Below are 22623 nucleotides of genomic sequence, written 5' to 3'. Positions count from 1 at the left end.
TTCAGAATAAACCTGTTTTTGCACAAGGTTGTTCAGAAACAGCTATTCTGAGGTAACAGCTCTGCAGTAACTCCACCATGTAGGCGATTCTTCAAGAAAGTGATGCGAGACTGCTGGGTGAGTGGTATTACATAAAACCAAGGATACTCTCAAGCATGAAGTCAGCAGGAAAACTTTCCTTCACAAAAATTAATTTCTTACTTTTATTTTCTATTTGGCACCCCCAGCCATATCAGGTAGAAAGGATTGACATTGTGAACAGCTCCAGCGGTGTGTAACACAACCTGTGGCTTGGCTGTTGACATGCTGCTGACGATCCGAGGCTGTGAAGGAGCTGCTGCTGCTGCCTGATGGCAGAGCCCTCGCCTTCCTGTCAAGTGACAGAGACGTCCGCTCGCTTCACAATTTGTACAAAATTGTGCTGCTCCACTTTCCCACTGTGCACAGGCCCACAGTAACGGGTGTATTTCCTGCAGTCGCCTGCATCCCTGTGCCTCCGCCGGTCTGAGCACAGCCCTGCATCGCCTGTGCTGGCTCCCACCACCTTCTCTCCCCGGCGCGGCCCCTTGGGGAGGGCCCGTGGGTTCCCCGCTGCGCTCACACAGCCAAAGTACTCAGAAAATCACATTCTGGCTGTGCTTTTGTCTGCTTGCTGCGCACCCGGCAGGGACACCACCTTGGAGCCATCCCTACCGTAGAACGTGTGTGCAGCCTCTTTTTTCATTTTCTCCCTGGGAGGCGGAGAAGAGCGAGCTTTAAATATAATGCTGTGAGTTCAACGCTGCTAAGCAGAGCTTGTCTGCAGATGCAGCTGGAGTTCCTGGCTTAGTCCCGGCACAAGTGAGTTAAGGACAAAAGGGTCTTCATTGCTCTTATGCAAAGAGACAATTTCTGTGGCAGCTGAGGGCAGCATTAGTATTCATGCCTTGGCTGATCTGGCAGCAAGGCGGCTAAGTTGATATTAACTGTGGCACAATGACTGGGTTTTATGGGCTTTTTCTTAATATATATCACAGGTAGCCAACCCAGGGGATCTTTATGCTATTTCCTTGAGGTACCTGCTCTCCTACCCACTCCAGCAATGGGCCTTGGGTTTTTCTTGCAATGGTGGTTGTTTAATAAGAGCCACAGGCAGATTCCCTGCCTGGCTCATTTGTTGTATGTTGTAATCCTATATTGGTTTATTTTTCAGCTGAACAAAGTTCCTCTTAAACTCAAGTCATTTGCGTTTACAAATTCTTTATTGTGTAATATACTAAAATTTTTTCCCAGTGTTTGAACGGGACCATAGATTTGCAGCCGAGACATTTCCACATTATATGCATTAGAAAAGTGTTACCCAAAATGACTAATGGAATTATTTCTGCTCCAGGAAGCAAAATGATGCTGAATAAAAGAGAGAAGAGGATTTATATGGAAACAGGAGTATATTCCCCTTTGCCTGGGCCCGCCAAAATCTCCCTCCTCTTCCCCTTCATCATGTGTCTCGCCACAACACGAGGGTGTGCCAGAACATGTTCCCACAACCTTTCAACCCATTCAGCACAGCCTGCAACTTTCCTGGCTATTTTTGTGTATTCCAGGTAATGATTAAATGCTGAGGACTGTGCTAATACATCCTTTCACCACTGGCACCCAGCAGAATGCAATCTCAGCTGTTCACGGACTGCTTTTCCAGTTATTCTTCCTAAAAAAATGGATTAACAATAGATTATCCTTGTGATCATGAAGGCATAAACCTGAAGATGTGTTGTTCCTGGCCAGGACTCCAGCTCTTAGTAATCAAGCATTCTTCTTGTTGACAATATGATTTCTGCATCTAACCAAAGCCCTTTGCCATCTGCCTTTGCCTATTACAAAACAAAGCGGCTCACCTGCTGAAGATTAACCACCTCTGGGTTGAAACAGGGCAGCTATTTAATTATACAGACCTAGAGCATGCAGTGGTTTCCTGAGCACCTCCAGTTGTATAGCGGTATTTTAGCTTTGCTTCAACTTCTCAGTCTATTTACCAAATATGCTATAACCCTGCTAATGATTTATCCTTTGTAGAAAAGCCCCTTTCTGCTCTGACATCTGCCATTTTTTCCATTGCTCAGAAATACTTGGGTGCTTTGAACCCCACTAACATAGCAAGATTAATTCAATCTCACATTGACCAGGCATAAGAGTTACCATCAAATCACTGTGGCTCACCAAACTTGTCAACACCAGAACAGAGTCTCCCATTTTGGGTTGAGGTGCTGCAATACAGCACCAATAAACCATCACAATTGCTTCTGCAATATCAGCTGACAGTGACCAAGGCACAACACAACCCTCATGACTGACGGGCAGCCCACTGACAGCTCACAATGCAAAACACCTCACCTCTGTTTCATGTTGTATCCTGGTGAATTAAAAACAAGCAAACAAACAAACAAACCCAAATAAAAACCAACAAAATCATAGTGTTACCACTGAACAAAATAGGGGAGCATCAACCACTGCAATGTGGGAAGGACGTGACAGGATCAGAAATTGGAGCTTTTGGTTCCCACCTTCCCACTCATCTTCAGGAGTGCCTGAATCCTTGAGGAGCTCTCATTCTCTGAGCTTCCAGGCAGGCTCTGCAGTGATGTTTGATAGCAGGAGTTTGTCTTCCAAGGACCTTTGGCACCAGTGAACATTTCAACATTAAGGCCTGACTCACTAAATAGAGCGGGGGTAATTGTAGGGAGCCCAAATCAGGATATGGCTTTGCACAGACCTACAGAGGCAAGCAATTTTTCATGCCGAGGTGACTTACTAGGAACAGGGTCAGGCAGAATTAGGAAGCACTTCTCTGATGGGTTAGCTCTGGGTCTGCAAGATGTATCCACTGAGTCCCATGGGGTAGCGAGGGGAAAGTCTCTATCCAAGAGCAGAAAATGAGGCTGTTTTGGAACCTGCCAGCCACAGCTGATGTGAGTTGCACAGACAAAGGGCCAGAGTCCCACAGATATAAATCAGCCAGGCTTCACTGATACCACAGCTCTGTTCATTTATACTAACAGAAGGTGTTGCCTACTGTATTTCAGGTGTTAGATTTTAATTTTTACTCACCCTCTATCCCACTACAAGGCAAATCACACTCATTGGCAGGCTCTTGGCTGAAGAGGGCATTGCATTATGCCTCTGGTTTCATTTTAAAAAGTAAAAGTAAAAATAAAACCTTAACTTTGTCCTTCCAAATTATGGTATGAAAATGCATGCCAAAACTGTGCTGTAAAAATATTTGGAATGCTAAAAATAGATTGGCATTTGAATAGCTGTTGAAAGGGGAAGCACTCCCAACCAAACCTGGCACAAGAAAAGCTGCTTGTTTTCCATACACTTATTTCCAAACAGGTTCAGCACAGGGAGCCATAATTTCCTTACAGGGTCTTTGTAAGCCCAGGGACCACTGACGGCAGTTCCTCAGGTAACTGTAGCTGGGTTTCCACTGCTGTCACCTGCCTTCCTCACTGGGCATCCAGTCTGGGCATTGTCATCATCAAACTGGAAACTTTTTTCACCAAAGGAAACTACGAAGGTTGAGTTAATGAGAACAAAAATCTCACCTCAGAAAAGACCAGCATCTTCAAATTGAAGCCTCTGAAACAGTTCGGTATTCTTTTAAAGGCAGAACTTACTGATTTATCAAATCATCAGACAGATCAATGCATGCAAACATTTGCTACTTTCTCAGTGCTCTGTGTTAATGCACTGGCCCATTGCTCATTTTCCACCACTGAAGTCATGCTGTGGTAAATCAAACATTAATATGTAAACCTCCACAGCATCCTATCATGGCAAAATAATGATACCTTAGAAGCATATTTTTCCAGCTCAACTGTAAGTACCAATGTATTTTTTATACCTCTACAATCGATATTCATCTTTAAATATGAGAGAGCTGCAGGACTTCTTATGAAAGCATTTCAAACAGCCAGAGCACGGGGGAAGTAGAAGGCCTATGTTATGGAGAGGGGAATTGATGCCAAGAGGACTGATGAAGACAGTGTTCTGTGAAGCCAAGGGAAAGGTAGAAAAGCAGTAGATAAATTTTCGTATATTATTCTTGTCAGATTTAAGCCTCAAACCATTTGTACCACATCATTATCAAGAAAGTGCTGCCAGTGGAGTTTGAACATCTATGGTATTTTACATGACCGTATTTTTATGTGTGTTTCTAAATAAAATCTCCTCTGCATCAGACTGCAACAGTCAGCTTCACACTTTTTCAAGGCAAAAAGCTTCACCTTTGTTCTTTCTTGCCAGTATGCCTCACTTAAATTGAGCCTGGCTTTTTGATGATTGCCTGAGGTGGTTTCTCTGTGTGCTAGAAGAATCATTTCAAAAGGCTTACTTGTTCTAAAGTGCACCAGAGGAATGCAGGGAAGTGCATGGCCAAAGGAAAAGATAAACAGTGCAAACAAAAAGAGCAGTTTAATCTTGCTCAGCTGTATCTCAGCTGCAATTCTACTTTCTCTGCGCAGCTTTGACACCATCACAATGCAAGCGGCCGGTTAGGAAGTGCAGTTTGCAGTAGCACCCAGCCCCACCTTGAAACAGAAAGACTGAAACACCCGCAGAAGAAGAAAAGGATTGCTCACCGGTCCATAGTATACAACAAAACCTTCCTCTACCATGGCTTCAATTTGTTGGTAGCCTCTTACATTTTTGTATCTGTCATGTAATAGCAGGAAGCTAGGCTCTGCGTTCAGACTTACCAGAGATAACAATTTTTGTTTAGTAAGCCTGTGGATGAGTCATTAGATCCACCAGCTTGAGCACTGTGTACTGCTTCATGCCAGGCACGCCCCAAGGAGCCAAGGCTGCGGGGTGGCCATATACCTGCGGGTGCCCGCAGGACAAGAGGCTCGAGTTGAACCCTCTTCTTACTGGCAGCAAATTCTCTTCAGGTTATTTGACATTTTTGTCCTTGTTCCTCCTCCTTTGTACTGAGGATATTCTTCTCTATTTCATCTAATACTTGTGGCATCTCCCACTTACAAAATGCTTTAAAATCATGATGTAGAACGATAGCTACAGAGATGCACTTTAGAGCTCCAGGGTAACTGGTGGAATGAGGAGAAAGTATATTGCCCCCAAATCCAAAGAGTTAATGTAGCAACAGGCTTTCTGTCTCAGAGCTGGAGAATGTAAAAAAAATGCTTCATGGAGAACTCTCCTTCTTTCTGGCATCTTGCTGTGGGTGAGGACAAGGGAAAACCCAGGAAAAGATCACTACAGTAGGGCCTTTAAATAATATTTCATCCAGTCAACATCTTAAGGCAATAAAAATGAGTTTGCTATACAATATGATTTCTTTATGGTGGACATTTTATTATACTGGTTCAAGTTTGCTGGAGCTACCCAGAAAAAGTTGTATGGTTCAAATGAATAAATGCTTAACCACTAAAAAACTCCTCTTGCTCTTTGCATGTTCTTGCAGTGCTGCTGCAAGCCACGCAAAAAAGCAAGCTTGGGCCCAGGAATCCCTCCCCTCAGCCCTGGTCCCCAGCAAATCCTGTCCCAGTGTTCCCGGGAGGCTGTCTGGCTCGGACTGGCTCCCTGCAGGTTGCCAAGCAGTGGTGTGAGCACTGCTGTGCCTGCGTGTTGGTCTTTGCTTTTATTCTCACTGCTAGTACCGGAACCTACACTTTGACCAAAATGGGAGGTTTCCTTCCTCCAGTGTGGCAGTTTGGAAAAACACAGACTTATTTCAGATAAAGCCCAACGAGGTGAATGATTTGAGGTGCGTCACAGCTGATTTACAAAAATCCTTAAGTGAGAATAAGCCTCCCCTTTGAGCTACTTTGAAATAACCTTTAGCACACATATCTCTCTAGGCTCAGGATATCCGAATGCAAAGCAGATGGGTCCTGAGGGCTCCTTACCCTGCTCTCTCATACCTCCGTGGTATCTTTTTGTCATGATGTATTTGCATTTAAAAGTAACAAAGGGAGAAAAATTATACCTTATGTGAAGTTTAGCTCCGTTCACACGATCTGCTTTCTTTTTTTAGCGTGACACTTCCTGTGTGCTCAGGGAGGTCAGTCGCTGTTTCTGGCAAAGTACATTCCCAGCAGAGAGGGGCATGCAGGAGAGAAGGGAGAACAGGATGGGCAGTTTCTGTACAAGTAGCTACGTAGCCCCTGCCAGCACAAGAGGAGATACGGATTTGAAGGCAAGATTTTTTTCATGCAGAAATCCCTCTTCCTGCTGGCCTTCTGAGGAGCTGTCAGAGCGAGCCCAGCATCTCTCACCACAAACCCATGTCTCGGAGATGCAGCTGTTGATTGCAAGCGTGAGGGTGAAAGGAAGGTTGCAGCCTCCTTAGCCTGCCACCTCCGTCTGCAATGGCAACTCTGGAGAGAGCCACGCTTGGGGCCAGCTCTCCACACCCCTTTCTGGAGGCAAAGCTCTGGGTAGTGCCCTCCTGCACCCAGAGACACCCAGGAAATGGGGGAAGAGAAACTGGGGAGCAGCAGAGCCCAGCATCCTGTGCAGCTCCGTGCCTCTTGTGCCATTCGGGTTCAGCAGCCATTTGTGATGTCCCCAGATTCAAGTGGGAGAGCAGAGGACATCTGTCCTTCCCCCAGTATCACAGGGTGTGTTTTGGCTCCTCCGTGTCAGGACTGGGCTGGGAGCCGCTCCTGCTGAGGAGGCCTCCTGCCCACGTTGCCAGCAGCGGCCACGGTCATTCTTTCCATGGGATAAATATGGTAACAGAGTTTGCATGAGGTCAGAGCTGGGAATAAATTCCACTGCTCAAATAGGAGAGAGCTAAGTTTCATTCACTTGCCGCCATTCCAGCTCTGTGTCAACACTGTTCGTTAAGGGTGACCTATTACGGGTGACCTAGAGGCTGCCCTGGAAACCAAATTCACTTACTATCTCTCCTGAAAGCTTGTAAAAGTACCTCGGGTACAGCCAGTGCCCAAGCATGCTGGCCGTGTTTGCTCCCAGCCAGGCTGGTGGTGCTTGGGCAGGCTACACACGTTCGGTCAGCGACGAGGACAGAAAGCAGGCGGGCAGGCACAAATATGGACCCGACTGAGCTGGCACAGTGCTGGAATCAGCTACCTTTTCTGCATCCAGAGGTCAACCGCTTGCTGCTGGCACTGCTCTCCCAGGACAAGTGAAGCCGGGAGCCCGGCACCATCACACAGCAGTTGTGGAACCCCAGCAGCACATGCCCCGTTCCCGAAAGGCTCCTCTTGGCTTGTGTGGGAAAATCCTTGTCCGTGCATCTAGACATTGCAAATAGGTCCAACTACTTGCCAAAACCTAGCAGTTGGAGACTGTGCTAATAGATGCACAAAGAGACAGAATTATGCATTACAGGCAGTTGTTTGTTTGGTTGGTTTGTTTGTTTGTTTGTTTTTTTAATCTGGTATTTCAACATCCCTGAGCCCTTGCTTTTGCAACTTAAAAAAGGGAGTAAAAGGACATTAAATATTCCATGTGTGATATACCTTAAATATGGCATTCACATATTGAAGACAATCTCTCTCTGCTACCGATTTTTCCCGGATCACATAGGAAAGACTTACTTTGGAATACCTGAAATATGCAAGTGTTGTCCAGGTTAATAAATCATGGGCAAATCAACTGTCTATATGCTTAACAACTCTTTGGTGAACATGGTAGAAGAAAAAAATTCATCCGATCATAGTTGATGGCCTTTACACAGTTCTGAGTAGGAGGTTACCTACAAATGCACAATTTATTTGAATGCCTCACATTTGTGCATCAGTGTTTGAGATCTGCTTGGATTCACCCTGCAGCTGAAGTTAAATTAGTATTTATACACATTTATCTCTGGTTGAACATCCAAGAGTGTCATTTCAGGTAATGATGTTTTGACTAGGGTGAATATACCCTGGAATAGTAAAACTGCTTTCTGCGCTGCTGGGCAATAGATTGTATTGAACAATGGAATTAAAAATCTTAATGCTGTATTGAGTGAAGATGAATTAGGCTGTTTCATCCTCATGCTGGTTTGGATACTCAAAAAAAACATTCTCTGTTTTTACTGTCAAGAAGCTGGACTAAACAAAATTTAAGTTGCTCCTTCCCAGACTGTTCCTGTTCATTACTTTATTTTTGAGAATTCAGAGAATAATGTCATTCTTACACTTTGTTATATGGATGAAGAGGGAAAATGTGTTTTCAGAATGGAAGGTGGTATAATTTACATGAGGAAACTCTAACACTGAAAACAACCTCTGAAATCTGATATCTTGCCGCTGTTCAAACGTAGAGCTACCATAGCCTCGGTGTGCAAAAACAATTTTTAAGACACTTCAGAAAAAACAAAACAAAACAAAACAAATTACAATCATTTCCAGTTCTCCTTACATACTTTACTAAATTTTTAATAGTCATCCGTATGTAAACCACAACCAAAGATAATTCCTGCCCTAAGGAATTGTCAAATCTAGTTAAAGACTGATAAAAGTGTAATATATTACAGGTAAGCTACTTCCATATTTTAAAAGTAACCAATTAAACGTGAAAACATACCTGAAGAATCATAAAGCATACCTGCAGAACCATCTGGTACCTTGTATTTATACAGATACAACTTCTCTAATTGAGTTCGGTAAGAATATATATGCCCAGTACACATCAGTGTTGATTGCTGATAGGTTTGCAGTATGTTCCTTCAATATTTCCCAGGGGGCCCTCAGGCCAATTTGAAATCTGTATGCTATTTATTTTAATTTTAGACTCCCTCAGTGACCACATCATTTGTTCATTGACAGCACACCTGAAAGGCTCTATCACTCTAGTTGGTTTTACTTGCAGGCTCTCCAAGTCCTTTTTAGATGCCAGGGTGATAAGCATCACAGCAGGCTTGTAAAGCAGACTAGCAGGGCTCACCTCTGATGAAGGTGGTAAGAAAGGAGATGCTAAGGCTAGCTTGAGAGAGCCTAATCAAAGTCATCTTCATGAGGAGTAAACAGATCCATCTCTTGGCACAGGAGAAGGGTGGGAATTATGGCTGAATTAACTTTCTCTGTTTGCATCACTACAGACTTAATGTGTTTGTAGAATAAGTTTAAAGAGGCGTTCGGATGTTTACAAACTTCTTCCTTCTGTTTTTTATTCTAAATGCATTCTCCTTTGAAATATTGAGCCTTGAGCCAAATGCTTAAGTCTTTAATGAGAATTTAGCCTAAGTAATAAAATGAATAATGGCTTCAGGTTTTGGACCTGGATAAAAACAAATGTTCTTCCTGTGACAGAGAAAAATAAGCCATTGATATGAAGTATCTAAGTGGTCACTGACACAATAAATCATTTCATAAATCCCTGACCACTGATCTTTCAAAGGCTTTGTAGTTTGAAGCGGATGTACTGCATGCTTTAGAAAGTCCTTAATTATGCACTTTTTCCAATATGAGTATTCAAACCTCTCATGTGACTAATACTTGTTTTTAAGACAAAGCCTTGAGAGGGGGTGAAGTTAGCTGGCCTATGGCATGATGGCTGTCTCCTGGACAGATGTGCTGGAACAGCAAAGGACACTTCTGACACGTCTGTCCAGAGGCAGCGCATCAGCAGCTTGGCTCTCCTCTCTGGGGAATAGCACCAAAATATTCCTGTTGCATCATTTACTTCAGTAAATCATCCTCTTCCTCACAACATATTGGGTGACATTACTGCATTTCTATAAAGCATAATCAATGCTGCTGACTCAAACAATTCACAGGTTGGTGTAGCAGACCGATATCCTTCTAGTTCTCAGGACCTGGCCCATGCACATTATTGAAAGTTAAATACCAGTAAGGCAGAGTACTATGTTGCAAGTTCTGTCGATGACTGCTCCTAGTGAATTATCTTCTCTACTGTTCTCTTTCAGAAACCTATGCAATGGAGTTTTTTTCTCTTCCTGGATACTGTATAGCTACACAAATACAAATAACTGGCAGAGGAGATCCCAGAGGAAAAAAAAAAATCCCAGATAAGCTGAGTTTGATTACCTTATTGAATTTAATATTCCTTTCCTGAGTTGCTTTAGCATCTCTGCACTATGCCAGAATTGCTTCCCTTTGGTGGGTGAGGTAGAACAAGTATCTAAAGATTTCCTAAAAGATATGGAGCAAGATGCATCCTTAAGATGTACAGTAAGAGATGGGTCCACGAATCCCCTGAGTAGCTTTGTATTTGTCAGCTCAGTGGTACATTGTCCGGCCAGGAGCATGTGTGCTCTTTCAGGAGCATGTCTGAACTGATGGAAGATACAAACAGGACAACACATTGGTACTGGCCAAATTATGCAATATAATTTCCTCACTCATCTATTCAGACAGGATCCACTGGGTGTTATCAAGGAAGACAATCAGACATTTCCAAAGTCTAAAATCTAGTCCTTTTTCCCACATTATTGAAGTAAAAAAACAGATTCAAGCATATTTCCCTAAGCTAGGCTTGGGTCAGTAAACTTGGAATATTCTTAAGGATGAGTTTTTAAAGATGACTACCTCCTGTCTGTAAATTAGCCCATTATCTCTGTGCAAGGTCTAGAAATTTAGTAACAAGGCATTTTTCTGACCTGGAGAACCAAGATGACTTTTAAACAAAATTGAAAGAATTTATTTCTCAAATACACTGGAGGAGAGGGGTCAAAAAAAAAAAAAAAAAAAAAAAAGTGGGTAGCTATATTTGTGTAAAATCTAGGAAAGTAACTATTCTTAAATTGCCCCATTTGTTCACTCTGATGTTTCTCTCTCCCCCATGTACTTTTTAGAGGAACAAAGCTCTTATCTTGGATGTTTTAAGTCCCACAAACCCACCAACAATGCAGTACTCAGCCCTGTGACGTCTAAATTTCCTGTATGGCTCAAAGCCCTCATTAGTGAAATACCCTTTATTACACAGCAGCCACTTCTGAAGTTGCAAGAAATCCCCGTAAACTGATGGGATGTTTTTTCACATCACTACTGAAATATGGTAATTAATTAATGAATTCTGATCCCCATCCCAAGGCAAACTGTATGGGACTGGCTATACCTCCCCTCCATGAGGCGCAGCAGCACTTTGCACCATCTTCTGCAGCTCTGCAGTGCCCATGCAACTGTGAAGGTCTCTTCGGCAGAACTGAAGCCTAATTTTGTTGTGTCAGGGAAGAGGCCTGATAAAGCCTTTAAAAAGAAGGACAGAAGAAGCATGCATTATTTTTTCTTCTATGCTGGTGACCACAGCCTTATGCAAGAGTGTAAGGAAGGAAGTGAAGAAAGTGTGTCATTGTGCTCTCTCACACCGACAAATTTCTGACGCTCCTCAAGCCAGTGAGAAGGGGATCTCGAATGTGCTATGAAAGGTAAACACAGCAATGGGTGTATAAGGGATATTGAGGTCAATATTAACCATATCCCAGGGTATCTCTTTGTCTTTCTAGTTCAGACCCTATATGCAAACATCAGACATATCGACAAATAAATATGTTCTATAGCAGTGCCATGACTATGCTTCCAAATGGGATGAAGCAGGACAGGATTTTACTGAGTGGCTGCCCAAAGTTATGTTTGTATTATGAGCCAGATTTAGCTGCACACAACTCACACTGATATAAGACTTACCTATGGTATGCCATGGCTGAATTAATTGATTGTGCTTATCAGCTAAATAGTTTGCAGTTCTGATTCTCCTGACTTAAGACACATTTATAGTCAGAGGGAAGCTGATGCACAGATGGCACTTTCTTCATCAGTGTGTCTGTTCCTTGAAGGGAAAGTAGTTTGTTGATTTTTTACAAAGAAATCTTAATGTTACCTGGTTTTCCACAGCAATGCTATGTCTCTCTGCAGCATTTCCCCACACTTTTATGGCTCTGGGACAGGTGTCAGACCCTGCACAGCTAAGCCCCTCCTGTGGGCAAGTGCCTCCCTTTCCACAAAGAGACTTAATTCCATCCTAAAAACTAATCAGGCACTGGCTTCCAATTAAACATCCAAGCATCCATCTCAAAAGTTTTCACCTTCTGCTGCAAACCCCACTTTGCCTCACTGCCAGCACTTCTAGTCCCAGGATGGTGCCTGCCAGCTTCCTGGTGGTCCTGACAGGGAAGAAAGAAATGGGGAGAGGGTTGTGAGGGTCCCCCCAGCACTGGGTGTGTTTCAGCTGTTCCCATTTTAAATTCAAAGCCTTTTACATGGCAGCTGAATGGGAGCCTTTCCAAAATCTACAGGAGGCTGGGAAGGAATCCAGCATCACAAGGAGTATCCTGATGGAAACAGAAGAACTGGCAAATAAGCATATGTGAAACGTACCCCTTTTTGTCACAGCCAGAAGCACTGTTTTCCCAACAAACACCCTACCCATTTGGAAAAGAACAGTTGCTACCTGTTTCTGTGGTTACAAGCCTTGCTGCCCAGCCAAAGAGAGCTTAAAGCAAGCAATCCTTCCTTCCTCTACATTACACTGCTCCTACCTTTTGTTCCCTTTTCAGTGCTGTTACCCCTTTTTTAACAGATGGCATTTTTCTAACATTCTAGACCTACAAACTATCGTAGTGTGATGCAAATGGCTTCATTTGCAGGGATAGAGATTTACTATGAGCACGAGTTTTATAGGACTGGGCCTTATATATCTCCTTGAAGTCCTTGCAATAATTTCTCTCCTGCCAAATCCCTTTCTGTCTCGATCCTGCTCTTACATTCAGACTCCATTTCCTGTGGCTTTGGTTTGGCTGGGGTTTGTGCTCTTTTTTCCTTCTTAATCCCTCAACTTTCTTTTGCTGTAATTTTTTTGCCTCTCAAGCTCGTAATAGCATTTCTGTAATCAGACTTGTTCTGCACAGCACTTAAACGGCAACACTGTGGGTCTGGCTCAGAGCGTTAGTTTGCAAGCATGGGAAGAGGCAGAGAAAAACCCTCCATGTCTAAATCCTACTATTTATTATAATGGTTGCTGTTTGCAGAAAGTCCTTTAAATGTTGGGGTTTTTAAAAATAATTATGATATCTCAAATGTCATACACATTTCAGGCATGGACTTCGTAAATCACAGATTTGCACTAAAATCAGCGCCTCCTCAACTTTCTTCATAAGCAGAGAGATTAACTCTTTCCTGGTCTGCCCTTCCCTTTCTCTTGCAATATTTCCAGGAGTGATTCAGCAGAGCAAGAGACTCCTGCTTTGTGTATATCAGCGAAAAGCCCAAGGACAGAGCAAGCCAGTGTTTCTGGCAGCGCAGCCACATGATAATTAAGCAGCCTTGGTTACGTATCCGTTGGTGCAGGAATGGCATACTTTCCTGGTGAGTTGGCAGGGGCAGGTAATAAAGCCTGCATGCTTACACGTCCATTACGAACAGACCTATTAAGAGCCTCTCCTCCCAAAGGAATGCTGTAGTATACATGGAAATGAGTCTGTGGTCACCCAGCATTTTGCAGGTATCCAGCTGCGCACTCAGCAGACACCGAGCATGCAAAGCCGTACCACGCCTCCCAGGCAGAGTCCAAATATTTGTGCTTAGAGAAGCAGGGTCATTTTAGTTTGAGCAAAGAGAGGGTCCATTTGCTTTTAGCAGCGTTTGGACCACAGAACAAAGCCATTTCTCATTCTCTTCAAAGAAAGACAGTTGCACATATATGTACAAGCCCCCAAGGATTTTTTTTCTATATCTAAAATCCTCCCAATTACTTCACAAGTTTCTTAGCCAATATCTCATCGATTACTGTTGCTATAACTCCTCCTAAACAGACAAAATATTTCAAGCGCTTCAGAGAAATGTCCCCTCTCTGCACTGACGTGTGTAAAAATGCCTCTCATGCTTTCTGGATGTAGCTTATCTTTCCCAAGGGCTGAGTTATGACAATCCTTCATTATTCTTTTCCCTGGTATTTAGAATGGTGCTTCTGCCTTTCACAAAGGATGAGGGAGGTCAGAATCTTCTCCCATACATTTTGCTGAAGTTACAGTATTTCAGACAGGTTATTAATGTTAATATTATTAATTGTTTTAGAACATATTTTTACTGCCTTGTAATATTTATGGACTTTATTGTGAATCATCTAACTACTCCCTTCAGGCATACTTCCTTTGAAGTCAGGGGTGCAAGTGTAAATGCTTGAAATCTCAGGAGCTGCTAGAGTTTAGGATGCATGTGATGATGATTAGTATTTCCTTCAGGAACTCCATGTTTCTGGGATGTTCATAACATCGAACTCTCACATCCCTCAGACACTCAAAACTCCCAGGGGATCTAGAGAAGTTATAGTCCAGCCAAGTTCACTTATTCCCACAGTTCGCTTTCCACACCTCATTAAAGAAGTGACCTAGGATTTCTCTTCAAAGCTTCAACAGCCCCGCACGTTAAAAAAGAAACCTTTCAGAAACAAACCAGCATACACTATTAAGTGCATACAGTACTCTGAGAGGGATTATATGGCAATAAGGAAGTATTTCTGTGCAAAAATCAAAACAGAAAAATATTTTTAAAAAGCAATGCAATACAGATGACACCAGCGGTTCCACCTGAATCCAAACAAGATTCCAAGGTCTTCAGGGATTCATCTATGCTTACCAGTTCTGCTACTTTAATTATGCTAACATGGAGCACCATAATACCTTTCTGGCACAGTAGCAAGTATACTGCTACAGTTTAGTCCAGTTACAAGCAGCAAAACAGGGTATACTGGCACACATTTTTTTATAGCTCTGTATGCAGAGTGAAACTTTTACTGGCTATGTATCTCTATATATCTCAACAGAAAAATCATATTCTTGTTAATAAAACCCCAGTGTCAACTAGGTCTAAGTCCCAGCTAAAGTCGCCTTTACTTGAACTAGCTTATTTCTCTATCACTTCTTCTGGGATTTTTCTTTGGGGACCTCTTTATCACAACCCCTCTTTGCCTTCTCTGCTGTGCTTCTGTGTGTGCTTCTGCAGGTTCCAAACCACTCTTCAGGTTTGATTCCAGGTTGGACTCCTCCCAGTCCTCTTGAAAGACTTTTAGATCAAACCTACAGGTATGATCACCTAAATTCCAGTTTTTTGTTCAACAGTCACTTCCTCTTCTTTCCTACCAGATGGGTTAACAAACTAGCTGCAGCAAAAGGCAACAGAAGCCCAGTTATTCCAGCAGGACAGGTGGGTGTTAGGCAATATTGTTACCTGCTTATTCCTGCATTTTCCTATAGGAAGATAGAGAATGAATACGATTCAAGAGAGGTATAATTTTTCTTCTTACCATCAGACTGCCTCACCAGCCTAATTTCCATTGCAAAGAGTTTTCCCTAAGTACAGACCTTATTTTTCCCCACTCAAGTTCTCTCTGAGGCTCTTGCACATTTAGATTTATCAGATATTTGAATTAGAAATTAACAGCCACCACACAAAACTGAAAAAGTACCTACATGTGTACATCTATCTTCCCTACTGCTTTTCTAGTAGCAGCAACATAATTACTCCTGACCACAGGAGATCACTGCTGGAATAATTCCTCCATGCTTCCTGAAGGGAATCATCATTCCCTTGGCCCCTGTACACACATTAACACATCCTGCTCTGAGGAAATCACAAGCTGGAGGCAAAACCGGGAAGAATTCTCCATCTGAAGTGAAGACTGCCACCACCTCTGAGTACATGTCTTCATGCCACAGCTGGCACCAGTAGTTGAAGAGGGGTCTGAGAGCCCAGGCTATTAAAAATTAGTATGAAGAACTGTCTATTTATGTTAATTACAGTCTGACTGTCCAGGGAGATGGCCTGCAACTATTTGGATTGCTAAACTTGAGGATTATGTCTCTGCTGATTTTGTCAGCTGCAGAAGCATTTGGATTTTCAGAGGAGAAGCATGAGAAGGGCATTGAAGAACAGCCTGCACTTCTCTGATGTCCTCCTTGCAGATGGGGTAGGTACCAGGCTGCTGTAAAACATTGCTCAGGGAACCAATATGCAATCTTGGCCAAGAAAACTTGCTTTCACCTGAAACACTTTAAAGCTTTTATCTCTGGGAGCTGGGGAAGCAAAGGGCTGCACAGGGCTGAATACAGTGGGGTTTGTATCCCTGATTACTTCATATCAGTCATTTAAACAACCCAGCAACAAACCAAGAAATGAACGTCACTGACGTGTCTATTAAAGATAAAAAAGCCAAGCTTCGAAATCTGACTTCCTTCATCTTTACAGGACTCGAGTGAGGACAGACTGCAAAACACCCAGTGGTAGGAGTAGGAAACTGAAGCCCTGTATTGACTCAAACATTAGCTTGAATCCTGTGATGACCCAGATCACAAAGATTAAAAGTGCCACAGTCCTTGAACTAATGAAGTAGGTAAGCAGCTAGGCCTTAATGACGGTGTGATAGTTGGGTTGCAGTTTGTGTACATATTGCAATAAAGAGAAATCCTTTGGCTAACTGATGAATTTATTTTTCCCTCTTTTTCTCAACCTGTCTGGAACTAGCACTTATATTCTCGTAGCATCTTGATCCTGACAACAATTCTGAGAGAGAGGCTAAATGCTAGTAGCATCAGAAATGTAGTGGCACAGAAATGGCTTAATTTTCTCCCATCAGCTGCCCTTTTTTATTATTTACACCGTAAGCTGTTTAACCAGGACAGGGGCAACATATTTTTATGGATTTGCATGCTGGATTCAAACCACAGCTCCTATATTTCACTGGGACCATTAGCTGCTGCTTTAAAAAAAAGAAAAAAAAAAGTAAAATAATAAATTGTACAGGGACATGCAGTGAGAAAGTCTAATGGTTACTGAAGAAACCCACATATAGGAAGGGCAGTAGTCCAATGATAAGTGACATCCAGTACAGCTACATGACAGTGATAGAGATAGCAAACAAGCCACTAACACAGCACTTGTTATCAAAGGAACAATTGCAGCACTCGCAGTTGTGGGTGAATATGAAACCTCTGTAGAAATGCCTGTACCTTTGCCATGCTACTTTGATAACAAAAGCAAACAAGATACTGAGCTACTAAATTGCTGCATAAAGAAGGAAAATGATACAAGCAAGTCAGGCATTGTTGAAAGTAACTTCAGACTTCAGATAGCCCCAAAATATACCACACTTTCTAAATTTATGGCTAGGCAAGCATAAGCAGTTAGAGCTTGTGGCAACGGTTTTGTAAGATACTGAGATACCACAGTGATGGCTGCCACAGACGTACACATGCTTAGAAAATATTTCATAGATTGTCGCCACTCTTTCCATTTTCACGTGACTGGGACTAGGCTGCAAGGGATGTCATGCAGTGGGAGAGACTGCTTGTCCAAATCGGAGACCACTAAAGGACCCGAAAATAGGATGGTGGGTTTTTTCACTTTTGTGTAGGAAGAAACAAATCATGGAATATGATGCATTACAGTAGGGATGTCCAACTCTTGGGAGAAAGGATGACAGTTTTGGAGCACGTCTGTGAACCAGCTTTGACTACTCCTGAGCCCCATGAGCACAGAAGCCAACAGGACTTGGGGGGGGTCCATCCATGCACAGGGACTGTAGGCGGCCTTGGGCTACGGCCTCACCATTGAATATCCCTGTATTAACTGCATCTCTTCTGACTCTCCTCATAGACTAAACACTTGGGGGATCCCTCTAAACATTGTAGGAAAGTACATCATCCTAGGCATTAATATGGCTGCCAGCCTTGTACCTACTGGTGTTTTGTAATCAAGGGGTTGAAGACAGCAATTAGTCACTCATCTTTCAAGCCTTTGTCTTGAAGAAGGTAACACTCCCAGCTACAACCAAAATTATTAAGACAGCAGAAACTGCAGAGCAGATGAGTAAATAACAACCATCTGACTCATTTCCTAACTCAGAGATGTCTGGAAACTGAAATTAGTAAATCACAGAGCAAAAGGCTTAATCTTTCAGCAATTTCACCTTTCATTTTTATTGTACATGAAGAGATAAAAGCCTGCAGTGAATAGGCCTTGCAACAGTGTCTTGCTAAGGCCACTTAAAGGAGGACCCTCAACTTTGTGATATTCAAGGGCATACCATGGCTTAAAGCACAGTGCATGGCCAGAGGGTCTGCAACACATCTTCATGAACCATTGGCACCATGGGGCTCTATATTTCTAGGCCCTTCTTACTCTCCAGCTTCAGGTCAGCAGTGGTTCAGGTTGGTATTTATCATAACAGATGGATGGACTGGGACTGATTTTAAAACAAAATTGTCTTGCTGCAAGGAAGGCTGAGCTTTAAAGTGTAACTAGAGCGTGAATTAGAAGAAACCACAAACTAAGAGAATCCTGCTTATGTTCATGAGTGAACTCACTGTCTGAAGGTGGCTGGTCTCTACCAGCTGCTGCTGGCACCAGCCTACTTTTCTTTACAAAGATGTTAATTCACAAATGGACCTCAAGGACTTAGGAACCACATCCACCACTCCTTGCAAATCCTATGTATCTCTTAAGCTGAAAAGACCCAGTTTTGAGGGTCTATGTAGCACATAAATGCTATATAGGGTTTGTGTTCATCCCTGAGCAGGGGAAATTTTATTAGAATATTAGCATAACCTGGCATTCTAGCAGAAAGTCTTACCTTGGATGCACCCACAGAAGTTCATTACAAGAGTAAATAAATGATTCACCTCATCTTGAAAACTTGCAGTCTGGATTTAGGAGGCTAAGAGGTAAAATGCTGAGACAGATATGAAAACTACTTCATCTGAATGTAATTCGAATGTCCAACAGAATGTCATTATAGTCCCAAATCATCCAAATAAATGACTGCTCAGAAACTAAATTCAGGGAACATTACTCAGAGTTCCAAATTAAGGAATATAAAAAATGGAGATAGCCTACATTATTCATAAAGGCTGGCCCAGTGAGTGACCCAAAGAGCGTGAGCTTTCAGAAAGTTCAGCCAGAGATGATCACCTGTCTAAAGCCGTTGGACCTCATAAATCACACAGCCAGAGTGGACTTCAACACCCACAGCAAAGAAGCCCAGATAAAAAGAGGAAATATTTAAGAATACAAAAAATCAGTATAAATCCTGAGCAGCAGAAGGTGACTTCCAAATCTATGAATCTGTTGATTCACTCTTATGTTTATATAGTACTCATTTGTTCTCAAGAGTTTATTTAAAATAGCATCCTTTCAAATCCGAGTAGAACAAATTGTACCAAAACCATAACCAAAACATATGGTCTACCTACAATTTTGGCAATTATCAAGTGTGCTATTTTGAGTTAGTACAATAATTACCAAGGGTTTTGCAAACATTTTGGATGCTCCAGCAATTCAAAACAGACATAATATTTATTTGCCCATATATGCAGCAGAAACAAAGACATATCAAGGTCTTGTTGGCCTCCCTGCTAGTGCTCTAGAGCTGCTCAGCTGCCCCAGCATCCTCACAAGTGGGCTGAGGTGTGGTGCCTGTACAACAAGCTTTAGCCTCTCCAGCTTCCTCAGCAGTCCCAGCACAGGCAGCAATGGGAGGCTTCCCACCCTCACATCCCCACCCCCTGGCTTCAGAACTGAAATCTGCTTTTTGTCTTTCTATACTGTCCCAAACTGGCCATGCCATTGGCCTTTCCTCTCTTCTCCTGCCACAGGCTGTCTTCCCGCCCCCGTTACTCAGCTGCTCTCCTCCCATTTTCCAGTTATTACTAGTCAAACACAGGAAAGAGCAGCAACAAAAAGACAATAACTAGCTCAAACGTGATATCAGCTGAACAACTCAAACCACTTCTTTGGCATATCATCTTCTCCTTTGCCTTCATCTGACCATGACTCTCATACAATCATGTCCCCATTTGTCCTACCTGCATTGGTTCTTGCCTAGTTTTCCAGTAAAATTCCTGGTTACCTATTAGCATGACTCTGCATACACAGCCTGCTCAATGCAAGTGAAATAGCCTTTCATCCAAGGTGACACAGTCACTTTTCTCCCTCCCCTTTTACTGCATCTTTCAGAGGTGGAAACTTTAACTCCGTTTGAGTTAAAGTTTCATTTCATTGAGCCTCTTATACATTGATGCCTAATCATCCCTTGCTCACTAAGATGTTGCAAGAATGCAACTTCAGCCCATCTATCAACTGCCACTCTCCGCTGACTGTAGAGGGAGCATAGATTCCTAATTCAGGCACGTTACTCGTGCCCAAGATTAGCCTGTATGAATCCATGCAGTCATATGTGTTAATTGATATGAGTATTGAGGTCTGATATACATCTTATTTGGAATAGTTACTGTATTTCTGTGGGCTTATCCAGCACCCAGGGGAATGGGCCTGGAGCTATTCTGGAATACAGATACAAAATAAACATGTGCAGAAGTTGTATGGCTAGTGTAGAAGTGCAGAAGCTCAAGCCTCTGTAGAAAAACTGTCCTGGGCGGGCGGTCCTTGGCAGCCTTGGGTGAATTCTGCATCTCAGAGGCAGGCTTCCTGCAAAACAAATATGCCAGGTCTTTCAAAGGGGCCGGTTTGGATCTTAACTTCTCCTACCTGAGCCAACATACAAGTGAGCACTCAACAAGGAGTGCTCTCTACCATTATCAATAGTGGGAAGATGTCAATGTTCAACATTATGGGGTGTTTTCACGACAATGGGTAGGAACACTACCCCATCTGTATCTCATCTGGGCCCTGGAATCACATCTGTTTTTCTCCTGTACAGCTATTGTACACTAAGCCAGCAAGCACAGCCCAAGGGTTTTGTTTTGTTTGTTTAAAACCTGCTTGCATCCATGAGGTTTTGAAATTCACACTTCTTTTCAACTGCTGAAGCAACACTCTGGGATGATACATCACAAAAACAAGGCCAACTGCTTTCCAGAAGGATATATATAATAAAATAAAATAAATTACAAAGAAAAATGCACCACTGTAAAAGTAAAAGGAAAATAGTACAAGGTGGTAACATAAGTAATAATAAAAAAAATGTACAAGAGCTTACACCACTCAGTCCACAAAAATACTCAAATAAAGTCAGCAGTATTCAGTGGATACTATATAACAGCACCATCATCCAGCTGCTTTATTCTTCTCTTATAAAAGTGGATCTAATATTAAATACTGCAGCTCCTTGTTAGAACATGAGGAACTAATGCTAGCCACACACTATGAATCATAGTGAGTTTCTATCTGTATTTAAATTTCCTGGACTTTGAACAAAATGACTTAATAGCTAAAAATACAACTCAGTTCCCATTTCTAAAATCCCATTTCTGCCCATCGTAGCAGTTCATAGACGCTGGTGGTTCACTGTGAAGGCACCAGCGACGTGATGCAAGCTCTTACTGACTGGCGTGGATAGGTATTCAAGAAGACAGTTTCTCTGAGCTATCAGTTCTTAACTTCTGTGTTGCTCAGACATGATGACAGGAAACTAAAAGTTAATTACCTTGCAATTTTTCTTCCTTAAAAATATTCTGTAAGACTGACTTCTAGCTCCTGCTACAAGACTGTGGGTACACTACTACTGCCTGTGTTTGATTCTGAATGGCACTGGTAGTAGCAAGCAGTGAAAGACATATCTTCTTACCAGCCATTGAGATAAAGCAGGAGAAAGCAAAAAAAGTGTGGATTTAGCATCAAAATTACCATGTATGCTACAGCTTCTCTAAAAGATATAAAGTCCCACACTGTCCACTCTGACTTAACAAAAATATAACTCAAAGATGAACAAATAATTATTAATAAATGGCGGCACTGAATTTTGCATAGGTAGCTGTATTATACTGGGCAGACAAGGCTGACTAGACTTGAAGATGTTTCTATGGGACATATAGACCAAGCCCTTCCAATATGGAAGTGAGGATTTTTGTCCTGCATAAAGCCAAATTCAAGGATTCATGTTCCATAAGTCAAGTTTGGAAAATGATAATGATTCTCACATAGTCATGTAACTACATAATTTAGAAACTTCACTGAATACTGCTAGTCTCACAACACATTTGGCAATGCCCTGCAGTGGAAATAAAACAGCTCCATAAACCAGGGTTATTTGGAGTATCCAGCATATGTATCTTCCTAAATCAGCTGCACTTTTTTAAAATAGCTAGCAGATCTGACTTAAGAGCACACATTCCTTGAAGGTGAAACAAGTCTTCTTTTCAGATGAGTGGTACCTTGTGTGAAAGGTGTAATCCCATTTAGCTGGCAACTTCATATTGAAAAGAAGTCTGTACGATTATATTTTTACAGTTCTTCAACCGTGAGAACAAAAAAAGCCCTACTAGCTCATTAAAAACAAATCATGCTAGAGTACTTCTGCAAAAATCTCAGCAGTAATAGAATTACGTACATTACAGCTTGAACACTTCACCTAATAAGAATCAGGAATTTATAACAAATAAAATAGCTGTAATGGCAAATTTGGAAAACCTATGTGTTAAGTGATTAAATCAACTATGTGAATAAAGCAGCAAGTTTTATAAGTTTATTTTGCAAACAATACTACATTTTTTTCTCATACAGTATGCACTGTTTATATCTCGTGCTCATTTTCTTCTATCCTCATACCAGAAACAGCACTACGGCAAAGTAGCCAAATTATGACCCATTGGTAATTCCTTTGCCACCCTATTCCACCCTGGAGCAGAGGGTCACTGTGCTCCATAGAGTGGGTGACCCAGTTCGGGACCATCCTGAAAGCCAGGACATTATTACTGCTGAGAAG

This window comes from Tyto alba, unplaced genomic scaffold (genome assembly GCF_018691265.1).
Source record: "Tyto alba isolate M040663 unplaced genomic scaffold, T.alba_DEE_v4.0 Super-Scaffold_16, whole genome shotgun sequence".
Lineage (NCBI taxonomy): Eukaryota > Metazoa > Chordata > Aves > Strigiformes > Tytonidae > Tyto > Tyto alba.
The sequence above is the reverse complement of the archived record's forward strand: the minus strand, read 5'-3'. Positions refer to the sequence as shown.